Source organism: Ascaphus truei, chromosome 10, assembly GCF_040206685.1.
Source record: "Ascaphus truei isolate aAscTru1 chromosome 10, aAscTru1.hap1, whole genome shotgun sequence".
NCBI classification, from domain to species: Eukaryota; Metazoa; Chordata; class Amphibia; order Anura; family Ascaphidae; genus Ascaphus; species Ascaphus truei.
The window spans coordinates 59396257-59411621 of NC_134492.1; the positions used below are offsets into that span (position 1 = coordinate 59396257).

Below are 15365 nucleotides of genomic sequence, written 5' to 3' on the forward strand. Positions count from 1 at the left end.
GTGTCTCGGTAAGGGGGACATTACCGCGTCTCGGGGTCTCGGTAAGGGGGACATTACCGCGTGTCTCGAAGTCTCAGTAAGGGGGACATTACAGCGTGTCTCGAAGTCTCAGTAAGGGGGACATTACCGCGTGTCTCGAAGTCTCGGTAAGGGGGACATTACCGCGTGTCTCGGTAAGGGGGACATTACCGTGTGCTTCGGGGTCTTGGAAAGGGGGACATTATCGCGTGTCTCGGTAAGGGGGATATTACCGCGTCTCGAAGTCTCGGTAAGGGGGACATTACCGTGTCTCGGGGTCTCGGTAAGGGGGGACATTACCGCGTCTCGGGGTCTCGGTAACAGGGACATTACCGCGGGTCTCGGTAAGGGGGACATTACCGCATTTCAGGGTCTTGGTAAGGGGGGACATTACCGCATCTCAGGGTCTTGGTAAGGGGGGACATTACCGCATCTTAGGGTCTTGGTAAGGGGGGACATTACCGTGTGTCTCAGGATCTCGGTAACGGGGACATTACCATGTGTCTCGGTAAGGGGGACATTACCACGTGTCTCGGTAAGGGGGACATTACCACGTGTCTCGGGGTCACGGTAAGGGGGACATTACCGCGTGTCTCGAAGTCTCGGTAAGGGGGACATTACCGCGTGTCTCGAAGTCTCAGAAAAGGGGGACATTACCGCGTGTCTCGAAGTCTTGGTAAGGGGGACATTACCGTTTGTCTCGATAAGGGGGACATTACAGCGTGTCTCGATGTCTCGGTAAGGGGGACATTACCGCGTGCTTCGGGGTCTTGGAAAGGGGGACATTACTGCATGTCTCGGTAAGGATGACATTACCGCGTGTCTCGGTAAGGGGGACATTACCGCGTCTCGAGGTCTCGGTAAGGGGGACATTACCACGTCTCGGGGTCTCGGTAAGGGGGACATTACCGGGTGTCTCGAAGTCTCGGTAAGGGGGACATTACCGCGTGCTTCGGGGTCTTGGAAAGGGGGACATTACCGCGTGTCTCGGTAAGGATGACATTACCGCGTGTCTCGGTAAGGGGGACATTACCGCGTGTCTCGGGATCTCGGTAAGGGGGACATTACCGCGTGTCTCGGTAAGCGGGACATTACCGCGTGTCTCGGTAAGGGGGACATTACCGCGTGTCTCAGGATCCCGGTAAGGGGGACATTACCACGTGTCTCAGGATCCCGGTAAGGGGGACATTACCGCGTGTCTCAGGATCCCGGTAAGGGAGACAATACCGCGTGTCTCAGGATCCCGGTAAGGGGGACATTATTGCGTGTCTCGGTAAGGGGGACAATACCGCGTGTCTCGGTAAGGGGGACATTACCGCGTGTCTCGGTAAGGGGGACATTACCGCGTGTCTCGGTAAGGGGGACATTACCGCGTGTCGGTAAGGGGGACATTACCGCATCTCGGTTAGGGGGACATTACCGCGTCTCGGTAAGGGGGACATTACCGCGTCTCGGGGTCTCGGTAAGGGGGACATTACCGCGTGTCTCGGTAAGGGGGACATAACCGCGTGTCTCGGTAAGGGGGACATTACCGCGTGTCTCTGGGTCTCGGAAAGGGGGGACATTACCGCGTCTCGGGGTCTCGGTAAGGGGGACATTACCGCGTCTCGGTAAGGGGGACATTATCGCGTCTCGGTAAGGGGGACATTATCGCGTCTCGGTAAGGGGGACATTATCGCGTCTCGGTAAGGGGGACATTACCGCGTCTCGGGGTCCCGGTAAGGGGGACATTACCGCGTCTCGGTAAGGGGGACATTACCGCATCTCGGTAAGGGGGACATTACCGCGTCTCGGTAAGGGGGACATTACCGCGTCTCGGTAAGGGGGACATTACCGCGTCTCGATAAGGGGGACATTACCGCGTCTCGGGGTTTCAGTAAAGGGGACATTACCGCGTCTCGGGGTCTCGGTAAGGGGGACATTACCGCGTCTCGGGGTCTCGGTAAGGGGGACATTACCGCGTCTCGGGGTCTCGGTAAGGGGGACATTACCGCGTCTCGGGGTCTTGGTAAGGGGGACATTACCGTTTGTCTCGATAAGGGGGACATTACAGCGTGTCTCGATGTCTCGGTAAGGGGGACATTACCGCGTGCTTCGGGGTCTTGGAAAGGGGGACATTACTGCATGTCTCGGTAAGGATGACATTACCGCGTGTCTCGGTAAGGGGGACATTACCGCGTCTCGAGGTCTCGGTAAGGGGGACATTACCACGTCTCGGGGTCTCGGTAAGGGGGACATTACCGGGTGTCTCGAAGTCTCGGTAAGGGGGACATTACCGCGTGCTTCGGGGTCTTGGAAAGGGGGACATTACCGCGTGTCTCGGTAAGGATGACATTACCGCGTGTCTCGGTAAGGGGGACATTACCGCGTGTCTCGGGATCTCGGTAAGGGGGACATTACCGCGTGTCTCGGTAAGCGGGACATTACCGCGTGTCTCGGTAAGGGGGACATTACCGCGTGTCTCAGGATCCCGGTAAGGGGGACATTACCACGTGTCTCAGGATCCCGGTAAGGGGGACATTACCGCGTGTCTCAGGATCCCGGTAAGGGAGACAATACCGCGTGTCTCAGGATCCCGGTAAGGGGGACATTATTGCGTGTCTCGGTAAGGGGGACAATACCGCGTGTCTCGGTAAGGGGGACATTACCGCGTGTCTCGGTAAGGGGGACATTACCGCGTGTCTCGGTAAGGGGGACATTACCGCGTGTCGGTAAGGGGGACATTACCGCATCTCGGTTAGGGGGACATTACCGCGTCTCGGTAAGGGGGACATTACCGCGTCTCGGGGTCTCGGTAAGGGGGACATTACCGCGTGTCTCGGTAAGGGGGACATAACCGCGTGTCTCGGTAAGGGGGACATTACCGCGTGTCTCTGGGTCTCGGAAAGGGGGGACATTACCGCGTCTCGGGGTCTCGGTAAGGGGGACATTACCGCGTCTCGGTAAGGGGGACATTATCGCGTCTCGGTAAGGGGGACATTATCGCGTCTCGGTAAGGGGGACATTACCGCGTCTCGGGGTCCCGGTAAGGGGGACATTACCGCGTCTCGGTAAGGGGGACATTACCGCATCTCGGTAAGGGGGACATTACCGCGTCTCGGTAAGGGGGACATTACCGCGTCTCGGTAAGGGGGACATTACCGCGTCTCGATAAGGGGGACATTACCGCGTCTCGGGGTTTCAGTAAAGGGGACATTACCGCGTCTCGGGGTCTCGGTAAGGGGGACATTACCGCGTCTCGGGGTCTCGGTAAGGGGGACATTACCGCGTCTCGGGGTCTCGGTAAGGGGGACATTACCGCGTCTCGGGGTCTCGGTAAGGGGGACATTACCGCGTCTCGGGGTCTCGGTAAGGGGGACATTACCGCGTCTCGGGAAGGGGGACATTACCGCGTCTCGGTAAGGGGTACATTACCGCGTCTCGGTGTCTCGGTAAGGGGTACATTACCGCGTCTCGGTGTCTCGGTAAGGGGGACATTAACGCGTCTCGGTAAGGGGGACATTACCGCGTCTCGGTAAGGGGTACATTACCGCGTCTCGGGGTCTCGGTTAGGGGTACATTACCGCGTCTCGGGGTCTCGGTAAGGGGGACATTACCGCGTCTCGGTAAGGGGGACATTACCGCGTCTCGGTAAGGGGGACATTACCGCGTCTCGGTAAGGGGGACATTACCGCGTCTCGGTAAGGGGGACATTACCGCGTCTCGGTAAGGGGGACATTACCGCGTCTCGGTAAGGGGGACATTACCGCATCTCGGTAAGGGGGACATTACCGTGTCTCGGGGTCTCGGTAAGGGGGACATTACCGCGTCTCGGGTTCTCGGTAAGTGGGACATTACCGCATCTCGGTTAGGGGGACATTACCGCGTGTCTCGGTAAGGGGGACATTACCGCGTGTCTCTGGGTCTCGGAAAGGGGGGACATTACCGCGTCTCGGGGTCTCGGTAAGGGGGACATTACCGCGTCTCGGTAAGGGGGACATTACCGCGTCTCGGTAAGGGGGATATTATCGCGTCTCGGTAAGGGGGACATTACCGCGTCTCGGGGTTTCAGTAAAGGGGACATTACCGCGTCTCGGTAAAGGGGACATTACCGCGTCTCGGTAAGGGGGACATTACCGCGTCTCGGTAAGGGGGACATTACCGCGTCTCGGTAAGGGGGACATTACCGCGTCTCGGGGTTTCAGTAAAGGGGACATTACCGCGTCTCGGGGTCTCGGTAAGGGGGACATTATCGCGTCTCGGGGTCTCGGTAAGGGGGACATTACCGCGTCTCGTGGTCTCGGTAAGGGGGACATTACCGCGTCTCGGGGTCTCGGTAAGGGGGACATTACCGCGTCTCGGGGACCCGGTAAGGGGGACATTAACGCGTCTCGGGGTCTCGGTAAGGGGGACATTACCGCGTCTCGGGGTTTCGGTAAGGGGGACATTACCTCGTCTCGGGGTCTCGGTAAGGGGGACATTACCGCGTCTCGGGGCCTCGGTAAGGGAGATATTACCGCGTATCGGGGTCTCGGTAAGGGGGACATTACCGCGTCTCGGGGTCTCAGTAAGGGAGACATTACCGCGTCTCGGGGTCTCGGTAAGGGGGACATTACCGCGTCTCGGGGTCTCGGTAAGGGGGACGTTACCAGGTCTCGGTAAGGGGGACATTACCACGTCTCGGGGTCTCGGTAAGGGGGACATTACCGCGTCTCGGGGTCTCGGTAAGGGGGACATTACTGCGTCTCGGGGCCTCGGTAAGGGGGACATTACCGTGTCTCGGGGTCTCGGTAAGGGAGACATTACCGCGTCTCGGGGTCTCGGTAAGGGAGACATTACCGCGATTCGGGGTCTCGGTAAGGGAGACATTACCGCGTCTCGGGGTCTCGGTAAGGGAGACATTACCGCGTCTCGGGGTCTCGGTAAGGGAGACATTACCGCGTCTCGGGGTCTTGGTAAGGGAGACATTACCGCGTCTCGGTAAGGGAGACATTACAGCGTCTCGGGGTCTCGTAAGGGAGACATTACCGCGTCTCGGGGTCTCAGTAAGGGGGACATTACCGCGTCTCGGTAAGGGGGACATTACCGCGTCTCGGTAAGGGGTACATTACCGCGTCTCGGTGTCTCGGTAAGGGGGACATTACCGCGTCTCGGGGTCTCGGCAAGGGGGACATTACCGCGTCTTGGGGTCTCGGCAAGGGGGACATTACCGCGTCTCGGTAAGGGGGATATTACCGCGTCTCGGTAAGGGGGACATTACCGCGTCTCGGTAAGGGGGACATTACCGCGTCTCGGTAAGGGGAACATTACCGCGTCTAGGTAGGGGGACATTACCGTGTCTCGGGTCTCGGTAAGTGGGACATTACCACGTCTCGGGGTCTCGGTAAGGGGGACATTACCGCGTCTCGGTAAGGGGGACATTATCGCGTCTCGGTAAGGGGGACATTATCGCGTCTCGGTAAGGGGGACATTACCGCGTCTCGGGGTCCCGGTAAGGGGGACATTACCGCGTCTCGGTAAGGGGGACATTACCGCATCTCGGTAAGGGGGACATTACCGCGTCTCGGTAAGGGGGACATTACCGCGTCTCGGTAAGGGGGACATTACCGCGTCTCGATAAGGGGGACATTACCGCGTCTCGGGGTTTCAGTAAAGGGGACATTACCGCGTCTCGGGGTCTCGGTAAGGGGGACATTACCGCGTCTCGGGGTCTCGGTAAGGGGGACATTACCGCGTCTCGGGGTCTCGGTAAGGGGGACATTACCGCGTCTCGGGGTCTCGGTAAGGGGGACATTACCGCGTCTCGGGGTCTCGGTAAGGGGGACATTACCGCGTCTCGGGAAGGGGGACATTACCGCGTCTCGGTAAGGGGTACATTACCGCGTCTCGGTGTCTCGGTAAGGGGTACATTACCGCGTCTCGGTGTCTCGGTAAGGGGGACATTAACGCGTCTCGGTAAGGGGGACATTACCGCGTCTCGGTAAGGGGTACATTACCGCGTCTCGGGGTCTCGGTTAGGGGTACATTACCGCGTCTCGGGGTCTCGGTAAGGGGGACATTACCGCGTCTCGGTAAGGGGGACATTACCGCGTCTCGGTAAGGGGGACATTACCGCGTCTCGGTAAGGGGGACATTACCGCGTCTCGGTAAGGGGGACATTACCGCGTCTCGGTAAGGGGGACATTACCGCGTCTCGGTAAGGGGGACATTACCGCATCTCGGTAAGGGGGACATTACCGTGTCTCGGGGTCTCGGTAAGGGGGACATTACCGCGTCTCGGGTTCTCGGTAAGTGGGACATTACCGCATCTCGGTTAGGGGGACATTACCGCGTGTCTCGGTAAGGGGGACATTACCGCGTGTCTCTGGGTCTCGGAAAGGGGGGACATTACCGCGTCTCGGGGTCTCGGTAAGGGGGACATTACCGCGTCTCGGTAAGGGGGACATTACCGCGTCTCGGTAAGGGGGATATTATCGCGTCTCGGTAAGGGGGACATTACCGCGTCTCGGGGTTTCAGTAAAGGGGACATTACCGCGTCTCGGTAAAGGGGACATTACCGCGTCTCGGTAAGGGGGACATTACCGCGTCTCGGTAAGGGGGACATTACCGCGTCTCGGTAAGGGGGACATTACCGCGTCTCGGGGTTTCAGTAAAGGGGACATTACCGCGTCTCGGGGTCTCGGTAAGGGGGACATTATCGCGTCTCGGGGTCTCGGTAAGGGGGACATTACCGCGTCTCGTGGTCTCGGTAAGGGGGACATTACCGCGTCTCGGGGTCTCGGTAAGGGGGACATTACCGCGTCTCGGGGACCCGGTAAGGGGGACATTAACGCGTCTCGGGGTCTCGGTAAGGGGGACATTACCGCGTCTCGGGGTTTCGGTAAGGGGGACATTACCTCGTCTCGGGGTCTCGGTAAGGGGGACATTACCGCGTCTCGGGGCCTCGGTAAGGGAGATATTACCGCGTATCGGGGTCTCGGTAAGGGGGACATTACCGCGTCTCGGGGTCTCAGTAAGGGAGACATTACCGCGTCTCGGGGTCTCGGTAAGGGGGACATTACCGCGTCTCGGGGTCTCGGTAAGGGGGACGTTACCAGGTCTCGGTAAGGGGGACATTACCACGTCTCGGGGTCTCGGTAAGGGGGACATTACCGCGTCTCGGGGTCTCGGTAAGGGGGACATTACTGCGTCTCGGGGCCTCGGTAAGGGGGACATTACCGTGTCTCGGGGTCTCGGTAAGGGAGACATTACCGCGTCTCGGGGTCTCGGTAAGGGAGACATTACCGCGATTCGGGGTCTCGGTAAGGGAGACATTACCGCGTCTCGGGGTCTCGGTAAGGGAGACATTACCGCGTCTCGGGGTCTCGGTAAGGGAGACATTACCGCGTCTCGGGGTCTTGGTAAGGGAGACATTACCGCGTCTCGGTAAGGGAGACATTACAGCGTCTCGGGGTCTCGTAAGGGAGACATTACCGCGTCTCGGGGTCTCAGTAAGGGGGACATTACCGCGTCTCGGTAAGGGGTACATTACCGCGTCTCGGTGTCTCGGTAAGGGGGACATTACCGCGTCTCGGGGTCTCGGCAAGGGGGACATTACCGCGTCTTGGGGTCTCGGCAAGGGGGACATTACCGCGTCTCGGTAAGGGGGATATTACCGCGTCTCGGTAAGGGGGACATTACCGCGTCTCGGTAAGGGGGACATTACCGCGTCTCGGTAAGGGGAACATTACCGCGTCTCGGTAAGGGGGACATTACCACATCTAGGTAAGGGGGACATTACCGTGTCTCGGGTCTCGGTAAGTGGGACATTACCACGTCTCGGGGTCTCGGTAAGGGGGACATTACCGCATCTCGGTTAGGGGGACATTACCGCGTCTCGGTAAGGGGAACATTACCGCGTCTCGGGGTCTCGGTAAGGGGGACATTACCGCGTCTCGGGGTCTCGGTAAGGGAGACATTACCGCGTCTCGGGGTCTCGGTAAGGGAGACATTACCGCGTCTCGGGGTCTCGGTAAGGGAGACATTACCGCGTCTCGGGGTCTTGGTAAGGGAGACATTACCGCGTCTCGGTAAGGGAGACATTACAGCGTCTCGGGGTCTCGTAAGGGAGACATTACCGCGTCTCGGGGTCTCAGTAAGGGGGACATTACCGCGTCTCGGTAAGGGGGACATTACCGCGTCTCGGTAAGGGGTACATTACCGCGTCTCGGGGTCTCGGTAAGGGGTACATTACCGCGTCTCGGGGTCTCGGTAAGGGGGACATTACCGCGTCTCGGTAAGGGGGACATTACCGCGTCTCGGTAAGGGGGACATTACCGCGTCTCGGTAAGGGGGACATTACCGCGTCTCGGTAAGGGGAACATTACCGCGTCTCGGTAAGGGGGACATTACCACATCTAGGTAAGGGGGACATTACCGTGTCTCGGGTCTCGGTAAGTGGGACATTACCACGTCTCGGGGTCTCGGTAAGGGGGACATTACCGCATCTCGGTTAGGGGGACATTACCGCGTCTCGGTAAGGGGAACATTACCGCGTCTCGGGGTCTCGGTAAGGGGGACATTACCGCGTCTCGGGGTCTCGGTAAGGGGGACATTACCGCGTGTCGGGGTCTCGGTAAGGGGGACATTACCGCGTCTCGGGGTCTCGGTAAGGGGGACATTACCGCGTCTCGGGGTCTCGGTAAGGGGGACATTACCGCGTCTCGGGGTCTCGGTAAGGGGGACATTACCGCGTCTCGGGGTCTCGGTAAGGGGGACATTACCGCGTCTCGGGGCCTCGGTAAGGGGGACATTACCGCGTCTCGGGGTCTCGGTAAGGGGGACATTACCGCGTCTCGGGGTCTCGGTAAGGGGGACATTACCGCGTCTCGGGGTCTCGGTAAGGGGGACATTACCGCGTCTCGGGGCCTCGGTAAGGGGGACGTTACCAGGTCTCGGGGTCTCGGTAAGGGGGACATTACCGCGTCTCGGGGTCTCGGTAAGGGGGACATTACCGCGTCTCGGGGTCTCAGTAAGGGGGACATTACCGCGTCTCGGGGCCTCGGTAAGGGGGACATTACCGCGTCTCGGGGTCTCGGTAAGGGGGACATTACCGCGTCTCGGGGCCTCGGTAAGGGGGACATTACCGCGTCTCGGGGTCTCGGTAAGGGGGACATTACCGCGTCTCGGGGTCTCGGTAAGGGGGACGTTACCAGGTCTCGGTAAGGGGGACATTACCGCGTCTCGGGGTCTCGGTAAGGGGGACATTACCGCGACTCAGGGTCTCGGTAAGGGGGACATTACCGCGTCTCGGGGTCTCGGTAAGGGAGACATTACCGCGTCTCGGGGTCTCGGTAAGGGAGACATTACAGCGTCTCGGGGTCTCGGTAAGGGAGACATTACAGCGTCTCGGGGTCTCGGAAAGGGGGACATTACCGCGTCTCGGGGTCTCGTAAGGGGGACATTACCGCGTCTCGGGGTCTCGTAAGGGAGACATTACAGCGTCTCGGGGTCTCGGTAAGGGGGACATTACCGCGTCTCGGGGTCTCGGTAAGGGAGACATTACCGCGTCTCGGGGTCTTGGTAAGGGAGACATTACCGCGTCTCGGTAAGGGAGACATTACAGCGTCTCGTAAGGGAGACATTACCGCGTCTCGGGGTCTCAGTAAGGGGGACATTACCGCGTCTCGGTAAGGGGGACATTACCGTGTCTCGGGGTCTCGTAAGGGGGACATTACCGCGTCTCGGGGTCTCGTAAGGGAGACATTACCGCGTCTCGGTAAAGGGGACATTACCGCGTCTCGGTAAGGGGGACATTACCGCGTCTCGGTAAGGGGGACATTACCGCGTCTCGGTGTCTCGGTAAGGGGGACATTACCGCGTCTCGGGTCTCGGTAAGGGGGACATTACCGCGTCTTGGGGTCTCGGCAAGGGGGACATTACCGCGTCTCGGTAAGGGGGATATTACCGCGTCTCGGGGTCTCGGTAAGGGGGACATTACCGCGTCTCGGTAAGGGGGACATTACCGCGTCTCGGGGTCTCGGTAAGGGGGACATTACCGCGTCTCGGGGTCTCGGTAAGGGGGACATTACCGCGTGTCTCGGGGTCTCGGTAAGGGGGACATTACCGCGTCTCGGGGTCTCGGTAAGGGGGACATTACCGCGTCTCGGTAAGGGGGACATTACTGCGTCTCGGTAAGGGGGACATTACCGCGTCTCGGGGTTTCGGTAAGGGGGACATTACCTCGTCTCGGGGTCTCGGTAAGGGGGACATTACCGCGTCTCGGGGCCTCGGTAAGGGAGATATTACCGCGTATCGGGGTCTCGGTAAGGGGGACATTACCGCGTCTCGGGGTCTCAGTAAGGGAGACATTACCGCGTCTCGGGGTCTCGGTAAGGGGGACATTACCGCGTCTCGGGGTCTCGGTAAGGGGGACGTTACCAGGTCTCGGTAAGGGGGACATTACCACGTCTCGGGGTCTCGGTAAGGGGGACATTACCGCGTCTCGGGGTCTCGGTAAGGGGGACATTACTGCGTCTCGGGGCCTCGGTAAGGGGGACATTACCGTGTCTCGGGGTCTCGGTAAGGGAGACATTACCGCGTCTCGGGGTCTCGGTAAGGGAGACATTACCGCGATTCGGGGTCTCGGTAAGGGAGACATTACCGCGTCTCGGGGTCTCGGTAAGGGAGACATTACCGCGTCTCGGGGTCTCGGTAAGGGAGACATTACCGCGTCTCGGGGTCTTGGTAAGGGAGACATTACCGCGTCTCGGTAAGGGAGACATTACAGCGTCTCGGGGTCTCGTAAGGGAGACATTACCGCGTCTCGGGGTCTCAGTAAGGGGGACATTACCGCGTCTCGGTAAGGGGGACATTACCGCGTCTCGGTAAGGGGTACATTACCGCGTCTCGGTGTCTCGGTAAGGGGGACATTACCGCGTCTCGGGGTCTCGGCAAGGGGGACATTACCGCGTCTTGGGGTCTCGGCAAGGGGGACATTACCGCGTCTCGGTAAGGGGGATATTACCGCGTCTCGGTAAGGGGGACATTACCGCGTCTCGGTAAGGGGGACATTACCGCGTCTCGGTAAGGGGAACATTACCGCGTCTCGGTAAGGGGGACATTACCACATCTAGGTAAGGGGGACATTACCGTGTCTCGGGTCTCGGTAAGTGGGACATTACCACGTCTCGGGGTCTCGGTAAGGGGGACATTACCGCATCTCGGTTAGGGGGACATTACCGCGTCTCGGTAAGGGGAACATTACCGCGTCTCGGGGTCTCGGTAAGGGGGACATTACCGCGTCTCGGGGTCTCGGTAAGGGAGACATTACCGCGTCTCGGGGTCTCGGTAAGGGAGACATTACCGCGTCTCGGGGTCTCGGTAAGGGAGACATTACCGCGTCTCGGGGTCTTGGTAAGGGAGACATTACCGCGTCTCGGTAAGGGAGACATTACAGCGTCTCGGGGTCTCGTAAGGGAGACATTACCGCGTCTCGGGGTCTCAGTAAGGGGGACATTACCGCGTCTCGGTAAGGGGGACATTACCGCGTCTCGGTAAGGGGTACATTACCGCGTCTCGGGGTCTCGGTAAGGGGTACATTACCGCGTCTCGGGGTCTCGGTAAGGGGGACATTACCGCGTCTCGGTAAGGGGGACATTACCGCGTCTCGGTAAGGGGGACATTACCGCGTCTCGGTAAGGGGGACATTACCGCGTCTCGGTAAGGGGAACATTACCGCGTCTCGGTAAGGGGGACATTACCACATCTAGGTAAGGGGGACATTACCGTGTCTCGGGTCTCGGTAAGTGGGACATTACCACGTCTCGGGGTCTCGGTAAGGGGGACATTACCGCATCTCGGTTAGGGGGACATTACCGCGTCTCGGTAAGGGGAACATTACCGCGTCTCGGGGTCTCGGTAAGGGGGACATTACCGCGTCTCGGGGTCTCGGTAAGGGGGACATTACCGCGTGTCGGGGTCTCGGTAAGGGGGACATTACCGCGTCTCGGGGTCTCGGTAAGGGGGACATTACCGCGTCTCGGGGTCTCGGTAAGGGGGACATTACCGCGTCTCGGGGTCTCGGTAAGGGGGACATTACCGCGTCTCGGGGTCTCGGTAAGGGGGACATTACCGCGTCTCGGGGCCTCGGTAAGGGGGACATTACCGCGTCTCGGGGTCTCGGTAAGGGGGACATTACCGCGTCTCGGGGTCTCGGTAAGGGGGACATTACCGCGTCTCGGGGTCTCGGTAAGGGGGACATTACCGCGTCTCGGGGCCTCGGTAAGGGGGACGTTACCAGGTCTCGGGGTCTCGGTAAGGGGGACATTACCGCGTCTCGGGGTCTCGGTAAGGGGGACATTACCGCGTCTCGGGGTCTCAGTAAGGGGGACATTACCGCGTCTCGGGGCCTCGGTAAGGGGGACATTACCGCGTCTCGGGGTCTCGGTAAGGGGGACATTACCGCGTCTCGGGGCCTCGGTAAGGGGGACATTACCGCGTCTCGGGGTCTCGGTAAGGGGGACATTACCGCGTCTCGGGGTCTCGGTAAGGGGGACGTTACCAGGTCTCGGTAAGGGGGACATTACCGCGTCTCGGGGTCTCGGTAAGGGGGACATTACCGCGACTCAGGGTCTCGGTAAGGGGGACATTACCGCGTCTCGGGGTCTCGGTAAGGGAGACATTACCGCGTCTCGGGGTCTCGGTAAGGGAGACATTACAGCGTCTCGGGGTCTCGGTAAGGGAGACATTACAGCGTCTCGGGGTCTCGGAAAGGGGGACATTACCGCGTCTCGGGGTCTCGGAAAGGGGGACATTACCGCGTCTCGGGGTCTCGTAAGGGGGACATTACCGCGTCTCGGGGTCTCGTAAGGGAGACATTACAGCGTCTCGGGGTCTCGGTAAGGGGGACATTACCGCGTCTCGGGGTCTCGGTAAGGGAGACATTACCGCGTCTCGGGGTCTTGGTAAGGGAGACATTACCGCGTCTCGGTAAGGGAGACATTACAGCGTCTCGTAAGGGAGACATTACCGCGTCTCGGGGTCTCAGTAAGGGGGACATTACCGCGTCTCGGTAAGGGGGACATTACCGTGTCTCGGGGTCTCGTAAGGGGGACATTACCGCGTCTCGGGGTCTCGTAAGGGAGACATTACCGCGTCTCGGTAAAGGGGACATTACCGCGTCTCGGTAAGGGGGACATTACCGCGTCTCGGTAAGGGGGACATTACCGCGTCTCGGTGTCTCGGTAAGGGGGACATTACCGCGTCTCGGGTCTCGGTAAGGGGGACATTACCGCGTCTTGGGGTCTCGGCAAGGGGGACATTACCGCGTCTCGGTAAGGGGGATATTACCGCGTCTCGGGGTCTCGGTAAGGGGGACATTACCGCGTCTCGGTAAGGGGGACATTACCGCGTCTCGGGGTCTCGGTAAGGGGGACATTACCGCGTCTCGGGGTCTCGGTAAGGGGGACATTACCGCGTGTCTCGGGGTCTCGGTAAGGGGGACATTACCGCGTCTCGGGGTCTCGGTAAGGGGGACATTACCGCGTCTCGGTAAGGGGGACATTACTGCGTCTCGGTAAGGGGGACATTACCGCGTCTCGGGGTCTCGGTAAGGGGGACATTACCGCGTCTCGGGGTCTCGGTAAGGGGGACATTACCGCGTCTCGGGGTCTCGGTAAGGGGGACATTACCGCGACTCAGGGTCTCGGTAAGGGGGACATTACCGCGTCTCGGGGTCTCGGTAAGGGAGACATTACCGCGTCTCGGGGTCTCGGTAAGGGAGACATTACAGCGTCTCGGGGTCTCGGTAAGGGAGACATTACAGCGTCTCGGGGTCTCGGAAAGGGGGACATTACCGCGTCTCGGGGTCTCGTAAGGGGGACATTACCGCGTCTCGGGGTCTCGTAAGGGAGACATTACAGCGTCTCGGGGTCTCGGTAAGGGGGACATTACCGCGTCTCGGGGTCTCGGTAAGGGAGACATTACCGCGTCTCGGGGTCTTGGTAAGGGAGACATTACCGCGTCTCGGTAAGGGAGACATTACAGCGTCTCGGGGTCTCGTAAGGGAGACATTACCGCGTCTCGGGGTCTCAGTAAGGGGGACATTACCGCGTCTCGGTAAGGGGGACATTACCGTGTCTCGGGGTCTCGTAAGGGGGACATTACCGCGTCTCGGGGTCTCGTAAGGGAGACATTACCGCGTCTCGGTAAAGGGGACATTACCGCGTCTCGGTAAGGGGGACATTACCGCGTCTCGGTAAGGGGGACATTACCGCGTCTCGGTGTCTCGGTAAGGGGGACATTACCGCGTCTCGGGTCTCGGTAAGGGGGACATTACCGCGTCTTGGGGTCTCGGCAAGGGGGACATTACCGCGTCTCGGTAAGGGGGATATTACCGCGTCTCGGGGTCTCGGTAAGGGGGACATTACCGCGTCTCGGTAAGGGGGACATTACCGCGTCTCGGGGTCTCGGTAAGGGGGACATTACCGCGTCTCGGGGTCTCGGTAAGGGGGACATTACCGCGTGTCTCGGGGTCTCGGTAAGGGGGACATTACCGCGTCTCGGGGTCTCGGTAAGGGGGACATTACCGCGTCTCGGTAAGGGGGACATTACTGCGTCTCGGTAAGGGGGACATTACCGCGTCTCGGGGTCTCGGTAAGGGGGACATTACCGCGTCTCGGGGTCTCGGTAAGGGGGACATTACCGCGTCTCGGGGTCTCGGTAAGGGGGACATTACCGCGTCTCGTGGTCTCGGTAAGGGGGACATTACCGCGTCTCGGGGTCTCGGTAAGGGGGACATTACCGCGTCTCGTGGTCTCGGTAAGGGGGACATTACCGCGTCTCGTGGTCTCGGTAAGGGGGACATTACCGCGTCTCGGGGTCTCGGTAAGGGGGACATTACCGCGTCTCGGGGTCTCGGTAAGGGGGACATTACCGCGTCTCGGGGTCTCGGTAAGGGAGACATTACCGCGTCTCGTGGTCTCGGTAAGGGAGACATTACCGCGTCTCTGGGTCTCGGTAAGGGGGACATTACCGCGTCTCGTGGTCTCGGTAAGGGGGACATTACCGCGTCTCGGGGTCTCGGTAAGGGGGACATTACCGCATCTCGGGGTCTCGGTAAGGGGGACATTACCGCGTCTCGTGGTCTCGGTAAGGGGGACATTACCGCGTCTCGGGGTCTCGGTAAGGGAGAAATTACCGCGTCTCGGGGTCTCGGTAAGGGGGACATTAACGCGTCTCGGGGTCTCGGTAAGGGGGACATTACCGCGTCTCGGGGTCTCGGTAAGGGGGACATTACCGCGTCTCGGGGTCTCGGTAAGGGGGACATTACCGCGTGTCTCGGGGTCTCGGTAAGGGGGACATTACCGCGTGTCTCGGGGTCTCGGTAA

General features: G+C 60.0%; 1 protein-coding gene across 2 annotated transcripts in view; it reads right to left on the minus strand.

Moving 5' to 3' along the window:
* Nucleotides 1–15365, minus strand: part of VAV3 (vav guanine nucleotide exchange factor 3) — a 229582-nt gene that overhangs the window by 22114 nt on the left and 192103 nt on the right. The window lies entirely within an intron of this gene.